Source organism: Coffea arabica, chromosome 1c (assembly GCF_036785885.1).
Source record: "Coffea arabica cultivar ET-39 chromosome 1c, Coffea Arabica ET-39 HiFi, whole genome shotgun sequence".
NCBI classification, from domain to species: Eukaryota; Viridiplantae; Streptophyta; class Magnoliopsida; order Gentianales; family Rubiaceae; genus Coffea; species Coffea arabica.
The window spans coordinates 42,192,220-42,199,264 of record NC_092310.1 but is presented as its reverse complement, the minus strand read 5'-3'; positions in this window follow the sequence as shown (position 1 = coordinate 42,199,264).

The window sequence follows — 7,045 nt, the reverse complement described above, 5'->3', positions numbered from 1 at the left end:
AACTTGAGAGAAAAAAGTGAGAGAAAAGTGAGGAAGAAAAAGGAGAAAGTAGGGCTGAACCCCTAGGGAAGAAAAAAACAACAAGTGGGTCGGCTATGAGAGAAGAAAATAAGGAAAAGCTAAACTTGCTGGCAAAAGCCAAAGATGTAAGGCGAGTTTTATCTTCTAACCAACTCTTACTTATGCTTGTGTGCAAAGAAGAGTTGGTCATTTTATCCATACCCACTGACTCCTTACCTTCTACTATTTTATCTCTCTTGCAGGAATTCGAGAACATATTTCCTGAGGATGTACCTGATGGACAACCACCGCTAAGGGGAATCGAGCACCAAATTGATCTCATTCCTGAAGCACCATTGCCTAACAAACCGGCCTATAGAATGGGTCCTGAGAAAACAAAGGAATTGCAAAGGCAAATGGAGGAATTGCTAAGGAAAGGTTGGGCTAGAGAAAGTCTAAGTTCATGCGCTATACCAGTGATTCTCGTGCCAAAAAAAGATGGAGCGTGGAGAATGTGCACCAACTGTCGAGCAGTCAATGCAATCACGGTAAAATATCGTCACCCTATCCTTAAGTTAGATGATATGTTAGATGAATTGCATGGTGCCATTATCTTTACTAAAATTGATTTGAAAAATGGTTACCACCAAATAAGAATGAAAGAGGGAGATAAGTGAAAAATCGCTTTCAAAACTAAACATGATTTATACGAGTGATTAGTAATGCCATTTGGCTTAATTAATGCACCTAGTACCTTTATGCGTTTAATGAACCATGTTTTGAAACCTTTTCTTGAAAAATTTGTAGTGATTTACTTTGATGATATTCTAATTTATAGTAGAAGTCTAGAGGAACACCTTGAGCACCTCAAAGTCATCTTTGAAGTACTTCGAAGGGAAAGGCTATATGCCAACCTTAAGAAGTGCACATTTTGCACTGATCGTATTGTGTTTTTAGGATATATTGTAAATGTGCAGGGCATTCATGTAGATGAAGAGAAAATTAAGGCCATCCAAGAGTGGCCAACACCTATCTCTGTAAGTGATGTGCACAGCTTTCATGGATTAGCAAGTTTCTACCGTCGTTTTGTAAAGGATTTTAGCACCATTGCTGCACCTCTTACCGCAGTCATAAAGAAGAACAAGAAGTTCTTTTAGGGGGAAACCCAAGATAAGGCTTTCCAATTGCTGAAACACAAACTCACACATGCACCACTACTTGCAATACCTAACTTTGATCTCATTTTTGAAGTGGAATGTGATGCATCAGGTATAGGAGTAGGAGCCGTACTCATGCAAGAAGGGAGACCGATTGCCTACTTTAGTGAGAAATTAAATGGCACGGTTCTCAACTATTCAACTTATGAGGAGATGTTTGACCTCGTATGTGCTTTGGAGACATGGCAATACTACCTACATGCCCGAGAATTCGTCATCAAAACTGACCATGAGTCTCTCAAGCACCTAAAAGGACAATAAAACCTGAGCAAACGGCATGCCCGATGGGTAGCCTTCATCGACTCTTTCCTATACGTCATCAAATACAAAACAGGTAAGTCTAATGTAGTGGCTGATACTTTATCTCGTAGACACATTTTGCTCATTGTTTTAGATGCTAAACTCCTAGGCTTTGAGCTCATGAAGGAGTTGTATAAGGATGATTTGGATTTTGCGAACGCTTATGTGAACTGGGAAAATCTGACTTTGAAAAATTCTTTATATATGATGGGTTCTTATTTTATCTTACCAAATTGTGCATTTCCCGAGAGTCCATACGTGACTTATTCAGGAGTCACATAGTGGTGGACTAATGGGATACTTTGGTGTCATTAAGACATTAGCTGTATTGCAGGAACACTTCCATTAGTCTCGCATGTGCAAGGACGTGGAAAGGATTGTTGAAAGATGTGGCGTGTGCCACAAAGCTAAGTGTCGGGTCAACCCAAACGGTTTGTATACTTATTTACCCATACCTTACCAACCTTGGATTGATATTTCCATGAATTTCATGCTTGGTTTACCTCGTTCTAAGCGTGGCCATGATTCTATATTTGTTGTGGTAGATAGATTCTCCAAAATGGCTCACTTTATTGCATGTCATAAGACGGATGATGCTTTACACATTGCTGACTTATTCTTTAAAGAGGTTGTTCATTTGCATGGCATACCTAGGATTATAGTATCCAATAGAGATGTCAAGTTTTTTGAGCTATTTTTGAAAATCTTTATGGGGTCGGTTGGGAACCAAACTGTTGTTCTCTACCTCTAGTCATCCTCAAACGGACGGACAAACTGAGGTAGCCAATATAACTTTATCCACACTTCTACATGCAATCATAAAGAAAAATATCAAGTTATGGGAGGAGTGTTTACCTCATGTTGAGTTTGCATACAATAGGGCTGTGCATAGTGCTACACAATTCTCGCCTTTTGAAGTTGTGTATGGTTTTAACCCCTTAACTCCCTTAGATTTGTTGTCATTACCTTCTTCTGAGCATATGAACTTAGATGGTAAGAAAAAAGTTGAGTTCGTAAGATCATTACATGACAAGATTCGTGCCAACATCGAGAGGAGGACGGCCCAATATGTCCAACAAACTAATAAGCACAGGCGCAAGCTTGTCTTTGAACCAGGTGATTGGGTCTGGTTATATTTGCACAAGGAGAGATTTCCAAAACAATGGCAAAGTAAGTTGTCACCAAGAGGAGATGGGTCTTTTCAAGTCATTGAATGCATCAACGACAATGCATACCGCTTAGATCTGCCTGGTGAGTATAATGTTAGTGCTACATTTAATGTTGCTGATCTAAATCCATTTATTGCAGCATACGAGTACGATTTGAGGGCAAATCCTTTTCAAGAGGAGGGAAATGATGCGGTTGAGCACGAGATCCATGATGTTCAAGTAGACCCTATAAAGGTGCCCCAAGACCCAATGACACGAGCACAAACTAAGAAATTCAAGGAGTTCCTCCAAACCTTGGTCCGTGCCGTTCAAGCCCTAGAGAAACCGGTCATTGAAGGAATTGAGTTGGAAGATCCTTGCTCGACTACTAAAATGCTGCTTACAATTGAAGATGCAAGTGTTCAAACTCCAAACGGCGGGTTGAGCTGCAGTTAAATACCTTCACTGAGCCGTACGGGGGGTCCGGGAGCGCAGCGAAACCCCCGGTGGGGGTTCGGGGGCAACGCCCTCGAACTTACGATCTATAGTTAGTTGGACTAGTTTTCGGTCAAGTGAAGGCCCAAGGGGCTGGCCGAACTTTCCTTGTTATTTTTCCAGTTTATTAGGTCTTAGTCATGATTATAAATAGTCTCATGTCGCATGTTACATTCAGTTTTGAGAATATTGAATAAAATTTTCAGAATTTCGTCCATTCCTTGTGGCAAATTCCCTTAGTTTGTGAAAGTTAAATTGAACATCCTAGAGTTGATCCTAAACTGTTCTTGACTTATTAATCAAGCACACACACTTGATTGTGGCGTCCTTTACCGTTAAATCTGTTCTTGAGTGGTCCAAGTTCGGGTTCAACTTCATCAAATTTTCACCGTGTTCCTCTAGATCCGAAGTAGCTTTCGCGGCTCGCATCATATTACCTACTGAGCGATTTGTCGCTCAATCCACTTTTTACCATCCTTGCAGATTCTGAAGAGTATGAGTTAGTTTACGTAGAAGACCCTGAGGACAACTTTTATTAGTTTTAAGTGAATGGAAGTGGCAGGCTAGCTACTTCTAGTTGTTAGTCTTATTTATTTTCGATTTCGCTGTTTCCATTAGGAAATAAATGTACGAACATATTGGATATTCATAGACTATCTTTTTATGAGATATGTACCGCACTTTATTTAGTGATATTATTTCGTACTTTTGAAGGTTAGACTAGTTAAATGATGCCTTGTATTCTTGAGCGGGATTTGAGAATACGGCAGATGCCACGTGACGGGCATGTGCAGGCTCGGGGCGTGACAATTAAATTCAATGGTCTAGATGAATAAAATTGCAACAAAATTAATTTGGTAGTATAATCATTCAAATGGAAAATTTTCACAAAATGTATTACTCTAGTGGTAAGTCGTATTTGATGGAGCAGTTCTCCTTTTGTTCACTATTGGTAGATAGTCCTAAATCCCTTCTAACTATCCGTTTCTACTTATTATTTGGGCAAAATGGGCACAGGGTTCAATCTAGATAGGATTTGAGTCTAAAAAAGAGTGTGCCCAATATGAGTGTTGAAACCGGAGTGCATGAAATATGAAACTTTTAATCAAAAGGGCTTGCAACTCTACTCTAACCTTAGAGCATACTTGTTTAATGCTTATATCATGGAAGTTAGAGACCAGAGGCGAGGATCTAATGGTACAAGAAAAATGATTCAAATACTCCTATTTTCTATGCTTTAATGGTAGACTAGAGAAGCAAGTTATGGATTTCTAGAATTCAAGATGATTAAGGCAACTGGGTCAAGGTATTCCACGTATTGAACAATTAATCGATTGAAAACATCTCATATTTTTAAGATTTGCTCCATAATATTCCTATCCTTGTTGATGCGATGAATACCTTTCTTTGAAAATTATTCAAAATAGACGAAGTTAAACCTGCAATGCTTCAACTTCACAACAATAGTGAAATATTATAGTAATAGACGTTTTTACTATAGTTGGACTTCTTGGCCAGGGTTCCATTTCTAAGGTATTGATAGCGCCCTTAATATTCTTAATTCCAATAATCACATCTCTTTTGTAGATTTTATGCCAATTTGTTTGTGCTCCTTTGTAGATAAGATCCCTACCAAATTTATCACTAATTGTTTGAAAGACATTTTAATGTCAATTATCTTAGAAGAGGAGACAAGTTTTATTAAGCGCCAAGAAATATCAAATGATATCGTAGTGGCCTAGAAAATGGTATATTCACTAGAAAAGTTGAAAAGGGTTGTATAATGTTTATTTTGCAAGTGTTTGTGATTATTTGGATGTACTTCTAAGTATTATTAACTTGTTGCGAAAAAAAAAACTTGGTGCTAGAAATGCTATTTTATAGGATACAATAATTTCAACAAGAACTAATTAACTAATCAAACAAAATTATGACCATCAAACACACACACACACACATACTACTACTACTTGTTTTGTTTTGCTTTTTACATTCGAAATTTTATACTAGTATTAATTTGCAAGTATGCAAGTTTAACTCTCAATTAAAACTGATTAATTAAGAGTTTGTTTACTTATTTTGTTAGCACTAATTACTAAGTAATTAATTAGAGAGGAAAAAGGAAGGAGGGTCTCTTCTAATTGGGAAAGAGATAGTTTGTAGCGGAGACATTTTGGTGAGCCACTGTATGATCTTGACACGTGGATGTATAGGGTCAATAATTTAACAAGAAGCGGCGAGTGATGGATTATAGGTTGTAATGAGTTAGCTAAAAGAAGGGTGGTTTTTTTTCCTACTTTTTTTTTTAATTTTAGTATTTGAGTGAAGAAAATGGCAATTCTACTAATTTGGTTCATTGCATCTTATGATTAGTAGGTAATAAAGAACTCATGCCCTTTCTAGATGAAGATTTGAAGCTATTTGACATGTTGAAGTGCAGTTTAAATAAGAAAAAAATTAAGTAGAGATGAGGAAGGAACAAGAAAAACCTAAAAAATTCAAAAACAGAAGCAATCGATGCCACTCAAAAAAGAAATTTCACTACTAGCTACAGCCGAATTCTTGCAACCAAGGAAGAATAAAATTATTATTGACACGGTTGAATTATGACATACCACCAGCTGGATTTTTGATTTATAAGTCAATTAGATAGACAAATAGCTAGTCTTTAGGTTTTCTTTATTCTTGTTTTCTTTTCATTTTTTGAAGGGTCTAAGTCTCGATATAAGTTGAACATGTTGTAGAATAAAAGACAAGTTTTACTTTAGACTAGAATAATTTTCTCATAAACTTTCTTAGCTTTGAAGAATTCTTGTACTTTTAACTTCAAAAAAAGCTTGCAAAAGGAGGAAAATGGGGCTCTCTCCACTTTTGGAGTAAGAGTTTTATTACTCTGTTCTTTTTCCTTGATTATATGGTATTTTATCCTTGAATTTTTGTGGTTATTGTCCTACATTCATTAAGTTTATTGTCATTGTCAATTATCTGAATATTAGAATATTTAACAAGTTTTAGTACTTGTTATTCATTCCTTGTAGTTCAATCCTATACTTGTGTATGACTGGCGCAATTGTAGTTGATTTAGAAAAAATAGACAAATAAATAGAAATATTAAGAAGATACAATTCACACTTTAATAGAAAAATGGAACTATACATAATAATTGGAAAGTGTAACACAAAATTACATGAAAATTATGTTAAAATTTCCAATTATCTAAAATCTAATAAAATGTAAAGTACACACTTTGGATGTGTCTGTAACAAAGAAAACAATGTATTTTTACTTATTTGCATACATATATACATGTATAAAGAATATTGATACTAAAGTAGCACACAGAAAGTGTTTAAAACAAATATAAACTATATACCATGCATGGGAAGGGAATGGGGCAGGGGTGGGCTTTAACAAAAAAAGGCCTTTTACAAAAATCATGGCCTTTAACAATTCAATTTTTGGTTTAATTTTTTTATCGCATGTATAGTTTATAATTTAGATTGTGGTGATCAGTTGAAAAGTGAAACGTAATAAAAAAAGAGTATTAGAAAATTAAATCAATCATTCTTAACTTATATGTTTAGTTATGTGTCAAACTATTTGGTAATTAAATTATTTGATTGAAAAGTTTAAATTTTGTTGTAAGCACATAAGATTGGAGTCTATGTTACCAAATTTGTTTACTTCTTGTTTTCATGTCGGTTGTATCCTATGGTAGTTGTCCAAGTCTGAATTAGATTATTTCCACCAGTTTTTATTGCATAGAAAGTTCTAGTAGCAAAACTCATTGTTTCCTTTTGATAAAATTATAAAGTATTTGTTTGTGAATTTTCTCTTCTCCACTTATTTTATAAGTTTCTGTTTGTTAAAATGCTTGTATTGACT